Below are 20,748 nucleotides of genomic sequence, written 5' to 3'. Positions count from 1 at the left end.
AACAGCCTGTCTTAAACTGATAACTACTTAACTTTGATTGCATATAAAAACTCAACCCTTTTGCTCTCCACACTTATATTTTATGTTTTTGATGTCTCAGCTTACCTCATTTTATTCTGTATATCCATAAACAAATTATTTTAACAATACCTATTTTTAATACGTCCTTAAACCTTTATACTAGAGTTAAGTAATTAATACAGCACTATATTACAGTATTAAGGTTTCTGAATTTGACTATATACTGTTAACCCTTAAACAACATGGGTTTGAACTGTATGGGTCAATTTACACATGGATATTTTTCAATAGTAAATACTACAGTACTCTATGGTTCATGGTTCATTGCATCTGCCAGTGCAGAGAAATGTCAGATAAAACGGCTGATTATAAGTTATATGTGGACTACCCACCCCACCATCATTCGAGGGTCAACTGTACTTACTTTTATCATTGTGTTTTATATTTTCATAAGCTGTCTTGTTACTTAATAGCATTTTAAAATTTTAGCTTGAAGAACTCCTTTAAGCATTTCTTGTAAGGCAGATCTAGCAGTAATGAATTCTCTCAACTTTTGTTTGTTTGAGTAAGTTTTTATCTGTCCTTTACTTCTGAAGGGCATCTTTGCTGGGTAAAGCACTCTTGGTTGGCAGTTTTATCTTTCAGCAATTTGAATATATTATCCCACTTTTTCCTGGCCTGCTGAGAAATCTGCTGGTAGCCTTATAGGAGTCCCTTATGTATGAGAACATTTTTTCTCTTACTGCTTTAAATTTTTTTTCTTTCTCTTTGATTTTAGGCAGTTTTATTGTAATATTTCTTGAAGAAGATTGTTTTGAATTGAAATTTTGGGGAGACTTATGAGCTTAATGAACTTGGATGTCCAAATACCTTCCCAGTTTTGAGAAGCTCTCAACCTTTGTTTCTTTAAAGAAGCTTTGTGCCTCTTTCTGTTCTGCTGGGACTCTCATAACACATACATTGATTCTCTTAATGGCATTTTGTGGATCATATAGGCTTTCTTTTTTTTTTTGTATTTTATTTATTTATTTTTTAAAACAACTTTATTGGAGTATAATTGCTTTACAATGGTGTGTTAGTTTCTGCTTTATAGCAAAGTGAATCAGCTATACATATACATGTATCCCCATATCTCCTCCCTCTTGCATCTCCCTCCCACCCTCCCTATCCCACCCCTGTAGGTGGACACCAAGCACCGAGCTGATCTCCCTGTGCTATGCGGCTGCTTCCCACTAGCTATCTGTTTTACATTTGGTAGTGTATATATGTCCATGCCACTCTCTTACTTCGTCCCACCTTACCCTCACCACTTCCCATGTCAAGTCCATTCTCTACATCTGTGTCTTTATTCCTGTCCTGCCCCTAGGTTTTTCAGAACCATGTTTCTTTTTTTAGATTCCATATATATGTGTTAGAATACGGGATTTGTTTTTCTCTTTCTGACTTACTTCACTCTGTATGACAGACTCTAGGTCCATCTACCTCATTACAAATAACTCAATTTCGTTTCTTTTTATGGCTGAGTAATATTCCATTGTATATATGTGCCACATCTTCTTTATCCATTCATCTGTTGATGGACACTTCACTTTTTTTCATCCTCTTTTCTTTCTTTTTTTTTTGTTTTTGACTGGATAATTTCAAATGATCTGTCTTCTACCTCACAGATTCTGCTGTTGTTACTGTCTTTTTTTTTTTTTCTTCATTTCATTCATTGTATTATTCAGCTCCAGAATTTGTTTGGTTCTTTTTATGATTTATATATCTCTGTTAAACTTCTAATTTTGTGTGTGTATTATTTTCCTGATTCTGTGTTCAATTATCTTTCTGTGTTTTCTTGTAGCTCCCTGAGCTTCTTTAAAACAACTATTTTTAATTCTTTATTAGGCAAATTGCAGATCTATATTTCTTTGGGGTCAGTTTCTGAAAACTTATTGTGTTCCTTTGATGGTGTCATATTTTCTTGATTTTTCATGTTCCTTGAAGTCTGGTATTGCTGTCTTTTCATTTGAAGAAGTAGTTACCTCCTCCAGTCTTTACTGACTGGCTTCAGCAGAGAAATTCTTCCCTTCAGCCCTGTTAGGAATTCCAAGGTTTTCTCAGATCTTTTCTATGGATGTGCCTTCTCCAAATTTCTTGTTCCCTCTTATGAGGAAATTCTAAGGTTGCATGCCTTCTCCCAGTTCTGCAAAATGAGGCCATGTGCTGACAGCTTCCTATTTGCTTTGTTTATGTTGGTGCTGAATGCTCAGGTTTGTGTATTTTCTCAGAATCCTGCAGTCAGGCTAGCTTTCTACCATGCTAACTAGCTGTAAAGGCTCACTCTCACCACCCTTAACCTAGGGACACACACATTAAGCTGGTCCTGGGATGGAGTGTGTGGGTTGGGTTTGTGGAGCACTGGGGGTCTGGTGGGTCAGTTGGGAGAATTTGCAGGCAAGGTGTTTCCGGCAGCTTATGGCAGTTTCCTGATGGAGTCTGTATGTTCCTCTGATACATTCCAATCTGAGACTGTACTCATTCCAATCTCCCAGCTGCCCACTGCCCCCGAGTGGTGCAATTCATATCTGATTATTCTGAATGGGGTGAGAAAGGGGTCACTTCGGCAGTATCCTGCGTAGTTGGGGAAAGAAGGTGCTCACTCACACATTCTCACTTTCCCCTGTGGGAGAAATCATGGCTGAGAAGGTCTCTCTTGACACGGAGATGTGCTCAGTGATCGTTGGGAGATGGGTGATGTGGGTAAACTGAAACTGTTTCACTTATCGTCTTCAATGCGTCCAATCTCAATTTTTTCTCTTTTTGCTCCAGCTCTTTGCTGGAACTTCCCCAGTGAAATCCTGGACTTCCACAAGAGCTCTCTCATTCCTGGGTTACTGTCACAATTGTTGTTCTTTTGGGGGAGGATGATAGAAAACTCTTATTCAGCCTTGTTGATGATGTCACCAAAACTAGCATATTTTAAATTTCTTTTGTAGGTAAGGATTTTTAATCTTGCTTGAAATGTTACAGATTTTCTTCTTTATTCACTAGTTTAAAAAATGGTAATGTTTAGGTCTTTACTCATTTATTTTAAAGTTAGATATGAAAGATAAAAGGATATTAAAAAAGAAAGATTACAAATAAACTAAAAATAGACTAGACAAATAAATTGATACTGAAGGTGGTGATTTTAAACATTTTTAACTGTTCTATAAGATATCATAGGGAGAAAGAAAAAGGAAACTATAATTGAGAAGAAGTGGAAAATAGAGACTTTACTCTAAAGTAGGTCTTTACTCATTTATCTTTTTCCTGGATGCATGAGACTCCTCTTTCTGAGTTTAGGAAAGTTTTCTTTAAGTATATATATATATATATTTAAACATCTTTATTGGAATATAATTGCTTTACAATGGTGTGTTAGTTTCTGCTTTATAACAAAGTGAATCAGCTATACATATACATATATCCTCATATCTCCTCCCTCTTGCATCTCCCACCCACTTTCCTTTTCTCACCCCTCTAGGTGGGCACAAAGCACCAAGCTGATCTCCCTGTGCTATGCAGCTGCTTCCCACTAGCTATCTATTTTACATTTGGTAGTGTATATATGTCCATGCCACTCTCTCTCTCACTTTGTCCCAACTTACCCTTCCCCCTCCCCGTGTCCTCGAGTCCATTCTCTAATGGGTCTGTGTCTTTATTCCTGTCCTGCTTCTAAGTTCTTCATGACCTTTTTTTTTTTTTTTGATTCCGTATATATGTGTTAGCATACGGTATTTGTTTTTCTCTTTCTGACTTACTTCACTCTGTATGACAGACTCTAGGTCCATCCACCTCCCTACAAATGACTCAATTTCGTTTCTTTTTATGGCTGAGTAATATTCCATTGTATATATGTACCACATCTGCTTCATCCACTCATCTGTCGATGGACACTTAGGTTACTTCCATTTCCTGGCTGTTGTAAATAGAGCTGCAATGAACATTGTGGTACATGATTCTTTTTGAATTATGGTTTTCTCAAGGTATATGCCCAGTAGTGGGATTGCTGGGTCGTATGGTAGTTCTATTTTTAGTTTTTGAAGGAACCTCCATACTGTTCTCCATAGTGGCTGTATCAATTTATATTCCCACCAATAGTGCAAGAGGGTTCCCTTTTCTCCACACCCTTTCCAGCATTTATTGTTTGTAGATTTTTTGATGATGGCCATTCTGACTGGTGTGAGGTGATACCTCATTGTAGTTTCAATTTGCATTTCTCTAATGATTAATGATGTTGAGCATTCTTTCATGTGTTTGTTGGCAATCTGTACGTCTTCTTTGGAGAAATGTCTATTTAGGTTTTCTGCCCGTTTTTGGATTGGGTTGTTTGGTTTTTTGATATTGAGCTGCATGACCCATCTCCTAGAGAAATGGAAATAAAAACAAAAATAAACAAATGGGACCTAATGAAACTTAAAAGCTTTTGCACAGCAAAGGACACCATAAACAAGATGAAAAGACAACCGTCAGAATGGGAGAAAATATTTGCAAATGAAACAACTGACAAAGGATTTAAGTATATTTTTGATTATTGTTTCTGTTCTGTTTCTCTGGGCTCTCCTCCAGAAAACACTGATTAACTGTATGTTAATGCTACTCTTTATTTTTTCATCCCTTCTCTATCATATTTTCCTTTTTCTTTTTACCTATGAGATCTTACGGAACAGTTAAATAATGCTTAAAACCACCATCTTCAGTATCAATTAATTCTTCTACTCTGTTTTCAATTTCTTTGTAATCTTTCTTTTTTAATTTTTATTTATTTATTATTATTTTTTTGCGGTACGTGGGCCTCTCACTCTTGTGGCCTCTCCCGTTGTGGAGCACAGGCTCCGGGCGTGCAGGCCCAGTGGCCATGTCTCACGGGCCCAGCCGCTCCACGGCACGTAGGATCTTCCCAGACCGGGGCACGAACCCGTGTCCCCTGCATCGGCAGGTGGGCTCTCAACCACTGTGCTACCAGGGTAGCCCTGTAATTTTTCTTTTTAAAATAATCCTTTCTCTTTTCATGTTACCCTTTTGCCTTTTTAATCTGCCTGGGATCCTCTTGATTTCATCCAGTTTCCTTTTCACAGAGGCCATATTTCTTTGTTCAAAATGAAGATGACAAATTGTTTTCTGAAATTTTCTTTTGGATTCTGCAGTTAGAAAATTTTCAGGAGTTTTCTCTGAAGTTTGAGAACACACTTCTCTTTCCCTTGTTATATACTTAGTTTTTTTTCTATTTGATTTTAAGTAATGCCACAAGAATACACAGTTTGAGTGGATTTTCCTTGTTCCAGCTCCTTTTCTACATTTTCTACAGTAATGGTGATGCAAACTTCAATGTTAAGTTTATAGTTTAATGGACATTGTTTCTGTTTCCATTAGCATTCTCTGACTGTTTTTATTTAAGATACCTCCCCTCAGTTGTAATTTGGTCTTCTTTCAACTCCCATAGCCTGATTCTTTGTTACTCTAAGGAGAAATTTTACATGATATCTGTAATTCCCCCCAAATCAGGGTTATTCTTCTGTGCCCCATTCACCTGTCCTTTCCACCTCATCCACCAAAGGTTTTACCTATGCAGACTAATCTTTTTAGAACATGTACTGCAGACCTCTCCTCCCTACTTTCTGTTCTTTTTTTTTTTCTCTTAAAGGTGGTAGAATGGTGAGAGAAAAAATATTTGCCTCACAGAATAATTCCTAAAGCTGAGAAGTCTGAGTGCTTCTCTTCTCATAAAGACAAGAAGGATGTATTTTTAGTTTTCTATGTCTATGAGCCTGGTGATCAGAAGTGAAAATTGGATATGCCATGGTATTACTAAATTCCCTTTAGGGTTTTCAAAGTTAGAATCTATCTATTCCTTCTAGATTATGGAATTGGTTTTCTGTTAGTTTGGTTTTAAAAGGTGTCTTCAGTGGTTTTAGTGATAAGCTGAGAAAGCAGCATTGAAGGGTGTTAGCCAGAAGCTATTTGAACCTGAACCTCCTATCAGGAAGCTGAGAGAAAAAAAACGGAATTTTACTTTTATTTAAAGGTTGCATGCTAATAATTAAATTTTTAAATCTTTGTCTCTACTTGGAATTAAGACACAATTCTGGTGTAATATTAAAATATAAATTCAAAAATAGTGTCTATTCTTCCTTTCCTTTTCTGATGTAAGAATACCTCAAAAGAGTAAGAGAGAGCCCTAAAAGTTCAATAATGACTGTTAAAATGTAACAGAATTGCATTGGGTTTGAATCTACTGTAATATATTTCAAATATGTTTCATCTATTATATTTTTCTAATCGTGATAGATGATACAACTGGAGAACAAGAATTTCCTTTATGCCATTGACTTGTAAAGGTCACACTAGTAAAAAATGAAGGGTCAGGTAATCTGCACAAATCAGCCTCATTTTTATATACATTAACAGGAAAACATAATTGAGTTGCATGTGTTAAAGAAATGAAACCATTCAACAAATTGTTCTTAATAGAGGGAAAAATGATAGGGAGTTAAAATTGACATGAAAAACACAGGAAGATGTTGAAGGGTTGGAGTGGGAGGAAAAATGGCGGAGGTTAGTGAATGTCTGTTTGAGTGTGCAATTGCATTTTCAAAACAGTGACCTGATTATGTATCTAGATGTAGTTATTGTTCTTTCATAGTTATGATTTATGTATTCTCTATATGTAATTTTCAGTTGTGTATTTTTTTCAAAATCAAGTTTCAGAGGAATAAATTTGTTTAAAATTATTTTAGAAATGTGTTTATACCTCATTTTGAAACAAATAGAAAGATTTTTCCTCTTCTAAATGCTTATGAAGGTAGATAACTTCTCTGATCTTTTAGATAAATACATTTATGTTAGTTGAATGGCAGGCAGTTAGTCATAAACAGGAGACATTAAGGAAAATTAACACACTTAGTGCAAATGAATTTTCTGTACCTGGTCAGTTAATTGAGATTCTGCCTAGAATCTGCTTTTATTTTACTGGTAGATATTTATTGATTTGAAGAGAGATAAAAATAATTGTCAGACAACATATAAACCATGGCTGAATAAAGAATTCATAGTTTTTACTCAAATAGAAAGATTATCTGGAATGCAAGTACGAAAAGAACTTGATACTCTAGGAATACATTATTTTGAATGTACATTTGAACTAGCTGAATATCCTACTCTAGAGCTAAGTGCACTGGCAGTATGTTAATCACATCTATAAGAATGAGTCATTTACAACTGGAGTGGGCTTCACACTTGGAGCATCTTGAAGATGTTTTTTCTTTGGATATACCAAATTAAGCTTGTGTTGAAGCTATATTGTGTTAAAATTTTCACAATAAAATATTGGCATTTCCTGTATAAGTGGCATAGAATAGAAATTCCCTCCTATAAATAAAAATGCTTTGGCTTATAAGAAAGTGAACCTACTGATCTTTGGTTATAGAATAATACCAGAAATTTTATTATAAAGAGTATTTCAGTAATTGGAACCCTATTTTTATTATGTAATTGGAGGTACAATCTCATGGAAAGTAACTTCTCCAGGAGATTGAGTAGTTAAAAACATCATTTTGGTGATGAAGTTGAGATGATGACCAGACTTATAATGTATTTGTACACTGTAATACACTTCTAGACACATTAATTTCCATCTAACTGCTTATTTTTCTTTCATGTTTTAAGTTCCATAATACTTTTCCCCCATCTATGTTAACCAGTTCTATTCATAGTGAATCTTAGAAAACTCTCTAATGATTCTATTTCTCCATGCTTGTAGCTTTCATTACTTTATTTTAAAAATGTTTAATGTAATTTAATTTTATTGAAGTATAGTTGATTTATAATATTATATTATTTTCAGGTTAATAGCATAGTGATTCAGTATTTTTGTAGATTATACTCTAAGTTATTACAAGAAAATGGTTATAATTCTCTGTGCTATACAATATATCCTCGTTGCTTGTCTATTTTATACATAGTAGTTTGTATCTGTTAATCCCATACCCCTAATTTGTCCCCGCCCCTCTTCCCTCTCCCCTTTGGTAACCACAAGTTTGTTTTCTACATCTGTGAGTATTTTTATGTTTTGCATATACATTCACTTGTATTCTTTTTTAGATTCCACATATAGATGATATCATAGAGTATTCGTCTTTCTCTGTCTGACTTATTTCACTAAGCATAATATTCTCTAGGTTCATCCATGTTGATATATATATCTATACATCTATCTACCACATCTTCTGTAGATTCAAATTAATTTTAATCTTCATCTCAGCATGCTTTTATATCATAGGAATTGACAAACACTCTAAAATGTATATGTAAAAGCAAAGAATCTAGAGTAATCCAATTTTGAAAAATATTGAAAAAGAACAGTTCTACTTGACTCTAGACTTCCTATAAAAATACAGTAATCAAGATGGTAAAATTTTAGTATGAGGAGATTTTAGCATAAGGATAGAGAAATAAAGAGAACAGAATAAAGTCCAGAAATAGGCTCATGTTTATATAGTAAATGATTTTTTCAAGATAACAAAGCAATTAAATGGGGGAGTGGAGAGTCTTATTAACACATGGTGTTGGAACAACTTGATTTCCATATGGAAAAAAATAATTCTCTACTACTTCACATGAGAAACAAAAATTAATACATAATGGATCACAGACATAAAGTAAAAACTAAAACTCCAACACTACTAGAAGAAAATATGGAATAATGTTTTTCAAGTTCATGGTTGTGATGGACTGGATGTTTGAGTCCTCCCAAAATTCGTATATTAAAGTATAACTCCCAATGTGATGATATTAGGAGATGGGGCCTTTGGGAAGTGATTAGGTCACGAGGGTGGAGCCCCCATAAACGGAATTAATGCCCTTCTAAGGGACTGAAGAGACCAGAATTCTCCCTTTCTGCCATGTAAGGACACAGCAAGAGATGGCTGCTTGTGAAAGAGGAAGCAGGACCTTACCAGACACTGAATCTTCTGATACCTTAATTTTGGACTTCCCAGATTACAGAACTGTGAGAAATATATTTATTTTGTTTATAAGCTTTGTTTATACCCAGTCTATGGTATTTTGTTATAGCAGCCTGAACTAAGACTGTAGTTGGCCAATATTTCTTTATAAGATGTAGAAAATAATATCCATAAAAACTGATAAATTAGACTGCTCATCAGAAGACATAATTAAGTACATGAGTATACAAGCCAGTAATGGGATGAAAATATTTGTAAAACTTATCTGACAACGAACTTGAATAAGTATCATATAAAGAACTTTATACTCAATAAGGAAAATACAAATCTTAATAAACATGGGCAAAATACTTCAATGGACACTTTACAAAGGTACATGTATGAATGGCTGGTGAACACAGTAAATTCTGTTCAATATTTTTAGTCTTCAGGGAAATGCATTTACAACCACAATGTGATACTACAACACACCCACTAGGATCACAATTTAAAACTAATGACATCACCAAATATTGGTGAGAATTGGAGTCACTGAACTCTCATACATTGCTGATAGGAATATTAAATGTTATAAGTACTTTGGAAAAGTGTTTTGCAATAAAAAAAATAAAGTTGCATAAACCTACCCTTTGGCCCAGTAATTCTACTGTGGTTATTTATCTAGAGGAAATACAAATTAATATACACATGAAGACTTGTTTAGAATGTTCATAGCAGCTCTATTCACAATGTCCTCAAACCAGAGACAACTCACATATTTATCAACAGGAGAATGAATAAACAAACGTTGGTATAGTTATACAATGGAATACTGCTCATCAATAAAAATGAGTGAACTACTGATCTATGCAACAACATGAATGACTGTCACAAACATAATGCTGAGCAAAAGAACCAAAATGAAAAGAATACCTTATATATAATTCCATTTATAGGACATTCTAGAACAAAACTAATGCAGGTTAAAAAAAAAAGAATGATAATTGTCTCTATGAAGGAAGATTAAGTAGAAAGAGACATGGGAGAACTTTCTAGGGTGATGGAAATGTTTTATATCATCATAAAGGTATGTGTTGCGTGGGTGTATCTATTTGCCAAAATTGTACTATTAGGATTTATGTATTTTCCTCAATTAAATTTACCTGAACATTTAGAAATGTCAGTACTAGTAGTTGCACAGGATAGAAAAATACTTCTAATTTTATAAAGTATATTCTTGTTGGCTTTGATTCAAATTTGCCTTATAAATATATACATATATATATATTTTATTTTCGGAGTTTGCAGCAGAGAAAGGTTTATTGCAGGGCCATGCAAGGAGATGGGTGGCTCATGCCTTAAAAACCTTGAACTCCCTGAAAGCTTTCAGCAAAGCCCTTTTTTTTTAAACATCTTTATTGGAGTATAATTGCTTTACAATGGTATGTTAGTTTCTGCTTTTTAACAAAGTGAATCAGCTATACATATACATATATCCCCATATTTCCTCCCTCATGCCTCTCCCTCCCACCCTCTCTATCTCACCCCTCTAGGTGGTCACAAAGCACCAAGCTGATCTCCCTGTGCTATGCAACTGCTTCCCACTAGCTATCTATTTTATATCTGGTAGTATATATAAGTCCATGCCCCTCTCTCACTTCGTCCCAGCTTACACTTCCCCCTCCCTGTGTCCTCGAGTCCATTCTCTACGGCTGCATATTTATTCCTGTCCTGCCCCTAGGTTCTGCAGAACCATTTTTTTTTTCGATTCCATATATATGTGTTAGCATATGGTATTTGCTTTCCTCTTTCTGACTGACTTCACTCTGTATGACAGACTCTAGGTTCATCCACCTCACTACAAATAATTCAATTTCGTTTTTTTTATGGCTGAGTAATATTCCATCGTATATATGTGCCACATCTTCTTTATCCATTCATCTGTTGATGGACACTTTGGTTGCTTCCATTTCCTGGCTGTTGTAAATAGAGCTGCAATGAACATTTTGGTACATGACTCTTTTTGAATTATGGTTTTCTCAGGGTATATGCCCAGTAGTGGGATTGCTGGGTCGTATGGCAGTTCTATTTTTAGTTTTAGAAGGAACCTCCATACTGTTCTACATAGTGGCTGTATCAATTTACATTCCCACCAACAGTGCAAGAGGGTTCCCTTTTCTCCATACCCTCTCCAGCATTTACTATTTATTGTTTGTAGATTTTTTGATGATGGCCATTCTGACTGGTGTGAGGTGATACCTCATTGTAGTTTTGAGTTGCATTTCTCTAATGATTAATGATGTTGAGCATTCTTTCATGTGTTTGTTGGCAATCTGTGTTCTTTGGAGATATGTCTATTTACGTCTTCTGCCCATTTTTCGATTGGGTTGTTAGTTTTTTTGATATTGAGCTGAATGAGCTGCTTGTAAAGTCTGGAGATTAATCCTTTGTCAGTTGCTTCATTTGCAAATATTTTCTCCCATTCTGAGGGTTATCTTTTCATCTTGTTTATGGTTTCCTTTGCTGTGCAAAAGCTTTAACTTTTATTAGATCCCATTTGTTTATTTTTATTTCCATTTCTCTAGGAGGTGGGTCAAAAAGGATCTTGCTGTGATTTATGTCATAGAGTGTTCTGCCTATGTTTTCCTCTAAGAGTTTTATAGTGTCAGACCTTACATTTAGGTCTTTAATTGATTTTGAGTTTATTTTTGTGTATGGTGTTGGGGAGTGTTCTAATTTCATCCTTTTACATGTAGCTGTGCAGTTTTCCCAGCACCACTTATTGAAGAGGCTGTCTTTTCTCCATTGTATACTCTTGCCTCCTTTATTGAAAATATATGTGTGTGGGTATATCTCTGGGCTTTCTATCCTGTTCCATTTATCTATATTTCTGTTTTTGTGCCAGTACCATACTGTCTTGATTACTGTAGCTTTGTAGCATAGTCTGAAGTCCAGAAGCCTGATTCCTCCAGCTCTGTTTTTCTTTCTCAAGATTGCTTTGGCTATTTGGGGTCTTTTGTGTTTCCATACAAATTGTGAAATTTTTTGTTCTAGTTCTGTGAAAAATGCCAGTGGTAGTTTGATAGGGATTGCATTGAATCTGTAGATTGCTTTGGGTAGTATAGTCATTTTCACATGGATTTTCTTGGATTTTCTTCCAATCCAAGAACATGACATATCTCTCCATCTGTTTGTATCATCTTTAATTTCTTTCATCAGTGTCTTATACTTTTCTGCATACAGGTTTTTGTCTCCTTAGGTAGGTTTATTCCTACGTTTTCTATTCTTTTTGTTGCAGTGGTAAATGGGAGTGTTTCCTTAATTTCTTTTTCAGATTTTTCATCATTAGTGTATAGGAATGCAAGAGATTTCTGTGCATTAATTTTGTATCCTGCTACTTTACCAAATTCATTGATTAGGTTTAGTAGTTTTCTGGTAGCATCTTTAGGATTCTCTATGTATAGTATCATGTCATCTGCAAACCGTGACAGCTTTACTTCTTCTTTTCCGATTTGGATTCCTTTTATTTCTCTTTCTTCTCTGATTGCTGTGGCTAAATCTTCCAAAACTACATTGAATGGTATTGGTGAGAGTGGACAACCTTGTCTTGTTCCTGATCTTAGAGAAAATTTTTCAGTTTTTCACCATTGAAAACGATGTTGGCTGTGGGTTTGTCATATATGACCTTTCTTATGTTGAGGTAAGTTCCCTCTATGCCTGCTTTCTTGGCGGGGGTGGTTATCATAAATGGGTGTTGAATTTTGTTGAAAGCTTTTTCTGCATCTGTTGAGATGATGATATGGTTTTTCTCCTTCAGTTTGTTAATATGGTTTATCACATTGATTGATTTGCGTATATTGAAGAATCTTTGTATTCCTGGGATAAACCCCACTTGATCATGGTGTATGATCCTTTTAATGTGCTGTTGGAGTCTGTTTGCTAGTATTTTGTTGAGGATTTTTGCATCAAAAACTGAAAGTATTCACTCCTACATATATTCTTTATAAATATATTTAGGAGTGAATAAATTTCAGCTTTTGAGAACTTAGATGAACCTTTAAATAATGATGAAAATGTGACCGCATTTTATAATACCTATTTGCCTAAGAACCAAAATTATGTAATATTTTTCATAATTCAGGGCATATTTATTAATGTGCCTATTGTTTACTTATAGGTCAGTTTTTTAAAAAATTAATTAATTGATTAATTTGGCTATGTTGGGTCTTAGTTGTGGCACTTGGGATCTTTGTTTTGGCATGTGGCATCTTTTTTGCAGCTGTGGGCTCCAGAGTGCGCGGGCTCAGTAGTTGCAGCATGCAACCTGCCTAATTATGGCACACGGGCTCTCTAGTTGTGATGCATGGGCTTAGTTGCCCTGCGGCCTGTAGGATCTTAGTTCCCCAACCAGGGATCAAACCTGCGCCCCTGCATAGAAGGCGGATTCTTAACCACTTGACCACCAGGGAAATCCACTTTTTTTTTTTAAATCAAGTAGAAACAGTCATCTGGCTCTGAGTTTACCTTTCAAATGTTTAAAACAGTTGTCCAGGGTGAATATAAAAATAAGGAAATGCAGGTAGTATCAAAGAATGAAAAATAACTTGTAAATGTGATAAATTAAAATTCTGCAGATTACAGTATTTCTGGACAACTATAGATTTTGGGGAGAAATTATTTTAATGGACTAAAAAATCTTTTTTTTTTAAGATTTTTATTTTATTTATTTATTTTTGGCTGTGTTGGGTGTTTGTTGCTGTATGCAGGGTTTCTCTAGTTTTTTTTTTTTTTTTTGTGTGTGTGTGTGGTACGTGGGCCTCTCACTTTCGTGGCCTCTCCTGTTGTGGAGCACAGGCTCTGGACGCGCAGGCTTAGTGGCCATGGCTCACGGGCCCAGCCGCTCTGCAGCATGTGGGATCCTTCTGGACCGGGGCACGAACCCATGTCCCCTGCATTGGCAGGCGGACTCTCAACCACTGCGCCACCAGGGAAGCCCGGGTTTCTCTAGTTTTGACAAGTGCAGGCTACTCTTCGTTTTGGTGCACAGGCTTCTCATTGCAGTGGCTTCTCTTGTTGTGGAGCATGGGCTCTAGGTGCACAGGCTTCAGTAGTTGTGGCTCTCGGACTATAGTGCGTAGGCTCAGTAGTTGTGGCACGCGGGCTTAGCTGCTCCATGGCATGTGGGATCTTCCTGGGTCAGGGCTCGAACCTGTGTCCCCTGCATTGGCAGGCAGAATCTTAACCACTGTGCCATCAAGGAAGCCCAAAAATCTTTCTTTAGATCCACTTTGATAGTAGTACTCAGAGTTATTTTTCCAAAGTTGGAAATTTCCTTACAAAGGAGGTAGAATCAAATATCATTTAATTAAAGTAATATTTTTTAATCTTAATAATTCTCCAGCATGTTGACATCATTAATTTTCTCCTTGGAGAATTCTTCTTTTGCTATCTTGTATTTGGATTTAATTGTTATTACCTTTTATAAAGCATCACATAAACCCATTGCCATACGATTGCACAATAAAAATGAGTATGGATATTCCATTTCTGTCTGCTTAATATTTCAAGAAAAAGCGTTTTAAGTAAACTGGTAGTCAACACTCAGGAATCTTTTTAATAACTCTTCAAATGCAGATAGCTTAGGAAATATTTTGTCAGTTTTCTTGATAAGAAAAGAAAAAGGAATTTGTACACTTACAAATGAACAGGACCAAGAGAAAGACATAATAACTGGCAAAATGATACCCCAAATAATCAGGAAACTTTAGAGTTCCTCAATATACATCAGCAAAGAAGGGCCTATTATCATTTTGGGCTATACCATAATAGGAGACACTTCAAAATTATTCATATGTTGCAATGACAGTGTAGCATGATTATGGAAACTAGTTGTAGAATTGAGAGAAATTAAAGGCTTTCCACTTTTATTGGCATTGATAATAATGTCAATAAATTCATTGATAATAACTAGTCTTAGAAATATCTTTTGCTGGGCAGGGGGATAGAAGCTATTCATCTAACTGGGCACATGTTTCCATTTTAGAAATAAGATATTTTGCATATATTTTTCTTTGTAATTAAATCTAAAAAACCATAGAATTGGGGAAAATAGCCTTTTTAACCCTTGAGAAAAAAAAGGTTATGAGTGTTTTATAGAATTAAGTTAAATATTCACTAAAATTGTATTTGTTTGGAAGAACTATAGGATCCTTATAAACTCTTGGCAAGAAGTGTGTTCTGTGTTGTTTCAAATATATACTGCTTTGTCTTAAGGTTTACAAGTTAATCAATAAAGATTCTTGGCATATTTAAATAAAAAAGAATGATTTGTATTTAGCATGCCAAATGTATCTCAGTTATAAGTATTATTTGATACCCTGAAAATGTCTGTTTTTCAGCTTTGTTTAAATGACTAGTTTGCATATAGTGAAGACAGGCTTTACTCAGCCATGCCTAGACTCTGCCAGGATTCTTATAATCCTCAGTTACTGTAAACCAAATTTATTTAGTCCAAAATGATATTTATTTCTTAATGCACAGCATTATTGGAAAACAGAGAAAGTTTTATTCCATTAATTATGTGTTTTTCTCATTAAAAGATAATACGTGTTTCTTTTAGAGGTAGTTATCTTAGCATGTAATTTTCTATATGTATGTGTGGGAGTGGACAAAAATACACACACACAAACACACACACAGAGCCATTGAGTTTGACATCATACCTAATGTAAAATGTTGAATCCTGCTTTTCTAATTAGCAATTTATCATAAATATTTTCCTGTGTAACTAAGAACTGTATAATATGTCTGTATAATATAAGTATATCATGATTTACTTAAAGATTCTTTCATTGTTGGACTTTCCCTTATATAATATACAATTTTTTAAGGGGACATCTGTGTGCATATTTTTTATCTGCATTTTGGTTTATTTACTTAGAATAGATTCCCAGCTGTGAGACTTCCAGATCAAAAACTCTTCCTGAATTGCTTTCTGAAAAGACAGTTTCACTGTATTCTATCAGAGATATGTAAGTATGCCTGTTTCATTGTCCACTTGCCAGAGTTACAATTTTTTTTTTTTTTTTTTGGCGGTACGCGGGCCTCTCACTGTTGTGGCCTCTCCCGTTGCGGAGCACAGGCTCCGGACGTGCAGGCTCAGCGGCCATGGCTCACGGGCCCAGCCGCTCTGCGGCATGTGGGATCTTCCCAGACCGGGGCACGAACCCGTGTCCCCTGCATCGGCAGGCAGACTCTCAACCACTGCGCCACCAGGGAAGCCCCAGACTTACAATTTTTATTTTTGTTATTTACAGATAGAATGTCATTGTTTTAGTTTGCATTTCTTAGATGACTAATGAGGTTGCAATGTAAAAATCTGTCTTCCATATATTTGTTTTTTAGGATTTTAAGTTTTTCTTCATGATTTCTTCATTATCTCTTTCTTTCATAAGGATTTTATTCTTGTCCAGCATGTTGTAACAGATATTTTTATGTTTAGGCATTCACCTTTTAATTATGTTTTTGATTTTTAATTCAGAGAAGTAATTTTTTTTTAATGTTGTCAAACAATATCTTTTGATCCTGATGACTTTGTGCAAAGAATGCTATGGGAAAATGGAATCTTACATTTACATTACCTGAATAGTAGATATCATTAGTAGTTTGATATTTAATCTGTGGCATTTAGTTAGCTTTTTTTTTGGGAATATCATGACTTTAAAACTACAGCTAAAGGAAGGCAGATGGTTAACTTGTTTTCCACTGCCCTGAAAATATCCAAGATAGGAACCAATATTATCAGCCTCTCATGGAGGTTGGCCATGTCAAGATGTTGAGTCAGTGCCCAGCTCATTGCTCATTAAAGATGCTGCTCTTTGGACCAGCAGGAGACCCAGCAACAATATCTTAATAATTTCTGATGCTACCTCACATCCTTTCAAGAGAGTGCAGAACATTTTTTTCTTTAGAAAATATTCAGACCTCTTTCCTTCTGTTATAGTACTTACCATTTGTCTACTTGTATTATTGGGCTGTACTTTATTTTTGTAGCAATGAATACATAGAGGAAAGAACATTTTAAAAAATCGTTATGCATTTGCTTTGTGTCTGCATACTGTCCCATTAGTTATTTCATATGAATATCTAGCTTTTTTCAAATATGGATTATATTAATAATTCAAATAATATTAACTAATATTAATAAACAAACCATTAATAATTCTCGACTCTTCCACAGTCATTTCTTATTAGGTGTGTCATTTCTTAGTTTTCACCAATCATTAATTTCTGTTTTTCCTTCTTCATTTTTTTGTCTCCCTGAGATCTTCAGAATGTGAATCAATATTTTGTTATGATGTATAATCTTCTGCTTCTCATATGAGTCTCTCTTTGGTGCCTCGTGCCTTCTGTCGTGCTCTTATTGCTATTGGTCTTCTATTGTTTTAATTTCACTTTCTCCCACTCATCTCCACCATCGGCCACTGTCAGATGAAATGACTGGCCGTGTGAAATAAGCCTATGCTCTATATGTATGTATACATTTTACTAAAGCCACTAGTAGACACATCACTCCTACTCACACATGAGACTGGCCAATACTAATCTCTTTGTAATTCAGCAATCCTTTCTAAACATATCTGGAGATATGTTTCTTCCACATCAGTAAGTTACTATACCAAATGATCTCCATCTTTCCCCAAAGAACTCAGAGTTTTGCTACATTAACCCACTCAATCTAACAGTTCAGGAAAATCAATTCCGTGACATGAAATGAAAAGATGTACTGCCAAAATTGTGGTGTCTCTAAAGTGACATTTTTTTGACCAGACTGGAAACCCTTATCTGGCACAATTTTAGCTGGGGTTTCCTGATTCCTTTACTAGGCCATAAAATTTTTTGTCAAATCTAAATAGCTACACATTTAATTATGATTCCGAAAGTTTGCATTTTTGGATGAAACTGACTTTTTCTCTTGTCATGCTCTAGCCATAATCGTTTCATTGTCTAGTGTTAATTTGCATTTTAATTGACCTTTAAACATTTAACCAGAGGATAGTCCAATAGGACATTCTATAACCATCTCAGTAATTGGTAGTCAAGAGTTACTTTTTATCGCTATTTTAGGAGTAGGGAAGTCTGCATACAGGGGTGGGGAAAGAGCTTTAACCTTCAAAGCAGGCTCTTTACTTTGGGGCTGTGGTGAGAAAAACGGAACAGAAATTAGAAGTTAGGAATGGAGAAATTAGAAGAGACAGATGGTGAGAGATTATAATGATTTCTAGGATCACCCAAATGGTCTGAAGTTTATGCCAGAAATTTTTTTATCAGGGCAACATGTCATGCTTATTTTGAGTTCCCACAGACACATTTAATGCAATTATACTGGACCTTCCATTCTGTTGTTTTCTTTGGGTTTTCAAGGAGTTTAGAAGCAGCCTACATTGGACTTTGTCAGTGTTTCCAGCAACTGACAAATTTGAACGTTATAAATGTTTTAACGTTTATAACGTTATAAACGTTATAAACCATTTTCTTTTATACTACTCTGGGGAAAGACATAAAAGTAAGATGACTGATCCTTAGATTATCTGCGTTTAGAACACCTTTATTTTAGTTACAAAAACATAGTGATGGTGTCTTCATCGGAGACGGGGAAGATTTTAGTGGGCACAGCAGCTGTTGATTCAAATATAATTATACACGTTCCCTCTCTGTTTTCTCTTACGTGAATAAACAGCTTTAGTTTATTATGAAAATTAGCAATCTCTAAGATTCATCTGTAGAATGAATTCTCAAATACAAGATACATACACGACATAATCTGGTGAATATGAAATGCTCCGGTGAGATATCCGTATCCCACTGTGATCTTCAGCGTTCCTTTTGCAATTATGGCCACAGTGTCAAGAATAAAACCAATTTACCTGTGATTGAAAGTAACAAAAATTCTTTATGTTCTCTGGAGAAAATATGAATGATTCCTTTTAAATGAGAGACTTCGAAATGAGAGCACATAAAATACCAGCTATCGTCTGCTCAGCATGACTCAGACTTTTTAAAATGAATTTTTCTGAGTGTTGTTTTGAATTCTCTGACAACTTGAGATTTGTCTGTGAAACAAAGTACCCAGTTGCATACAAGATTCCTTATAGTTAGAAAACGTCTTTTGCATATGTTTTACCAATCAACAATTTTTAGCTTAGTCTCTCCTATGTGCTCAGCAACGTGCATTTAAGGCACTCATTTTATTTTTGTTTTGTTTTATTTTCCTATATGTAAAGATATGAAGGGCCAACTAAAGAGACCTGAAACTTTTGGAGGAGGGGGAGGCACATTTGCATTTTTAATCCAGGAATCTCCTACCCAAGGGTTGAAGAAAACTCATGTATGTGTAGCAGAGTTTTGGAGGTCAAAGGTAGAAGCTGCTTGCCATTTTGGGGTAAATGGTCACTTAACCTCTTATTCTATTTCATGTAAGGTAAGACATAGATGAAGGGACATCAGTGTATCCCACCTGTGATATTATCCAGGCAGAAGATGAATTAGAGGAAAACAGTGGCTGGAGGTTTGAAAGGAAATAATACATGGAGTCGTTAGTGTCAGGACAGTCTTGTGTGTCAATAGCCCTTGAGCAAACACAGCAGTGTTAGAGCAGGCAAAAGGCTGCGGAGGTCAAGAAGACCCCTGTTACGCTGGAATCTCTCAATCATGTCTAGAAATATCATCTCACTTAATTAAAATTTTATATAGCTTCAGGCTCAGTATTGTTGCTAAATAGGTTCTTGTTAAGCCAGTAAATTGATGCTCTCTTAGGGCGCTGAAGGCATAAAAATGAGGTGTTTAGATCCCTTCCTCTAGGAGGTTACACAGAAAAGCAGTCACAAATAGCGGTAATCACACAAACTGTTGAGAGCGGGTGGAAAATGAGAGCGACAGAGAATCATTGATTTAATGCAGCCTTTTAAAACCATTTTAGGAGTCTGAGGGGTATAGATTACAGAAAAATCCAGGGAAAGGGTAAAAAATTCTGCTTAGGGTTGGAAAAAGAGGCAAGATTAAATATTGCTGTAAGGAAGAAGTAGCATTTGACCTGGGTAGGAATTTTATATTCAGAAATGTGAATGTGTGTGTATAGAGAAAAGGGATAGTGGCCCATTCCGGATTGAGGGAATTTAGTTTATTAAATTTTCCATTTTATATTTATTGATTGCCTCCTAGGTACTAGACCCTAAACTAAGTGCTAGGAACACAGGATAAATAAGAAATTTAGTTCTTGTCTTTGAAGAGCTGCCCACAGTTGGAGAAGCATATGTGTACAGAAGCATTGTTGTCAGGTGTGCGCTAGAGGCCGGCCCTTCGTGCCCTAAGGCCTGAAGGGGGCACCTGTCCTACGCAGCAATACCAGGGTGGGCAGGGCTCATTCTCCAGGTTCCCTCAGCCCCACTGGCAGCTGGGTGAGCTCCACCATCCAGCAGAGAGCGCATTTTGTCTTTGTAGCCCTCCTTGCGTTCTGCTTTGTACTAAAGTTATTCATTTATTTATCTTCCCTCTAGACCTTAAGTTTGTGGCGGCCACAAATCATTTTTGTGTTCCTTTGTGGTACCTAGAACCGTGCCTTGCACACACAGTGGGCATTAAAGGGTTTGGGGATGTAATTAGGTTTTATATTTGTTGGAAAATAAAACGTATCTGGTAAAAGGCACGCCTATGAGAAAAGGTGTCCTTTTCCTACATGTGGTCAGCCTCACTGACCCAGCCT

General features: G+C 35.7%; 1 protein-coding gene across 1 annotated transcript in view; it reads left to right on the top strand.

Moving 5' to 3' along the window:
- The window catches only part of PDE4D (phosphodiesterase 4D), a 1,282,340-nt gene that overhangs the window by 10,507 nt on the left and 1,251,085 nt on the right, over positions 1–20,748 (top strand). Inside the window, exon 2 of the mRNA XM_019930016.3 lies at positions 15,928–16,018. The gene's annotated coding sequence lies outside the window, so the exon portion shown is untranslated. The remainder of the gene's footprint in view (positions 1–15,927; positions 16,019–20,748) is intronic.

Source organism: Tursiops truncatus, chromosome 3 (genome assembly GCF_011762595.2).
Source record: "Tursiops truncatus isolate mTurTru1 chromosome 3, mTurTru1.mat.Y, whole genome shotgun sequence".
In the NCBI taxonomy this organism is placed as follows: Eukaryota; Metazoa; Chordata; class Mammalia; order Artiodactyla; family Delphinidae; genus Tursiops; species Tursiops truncatus.
This window is presented reverse-complemented; position numbering and strand designations above follow the sequence as displayed.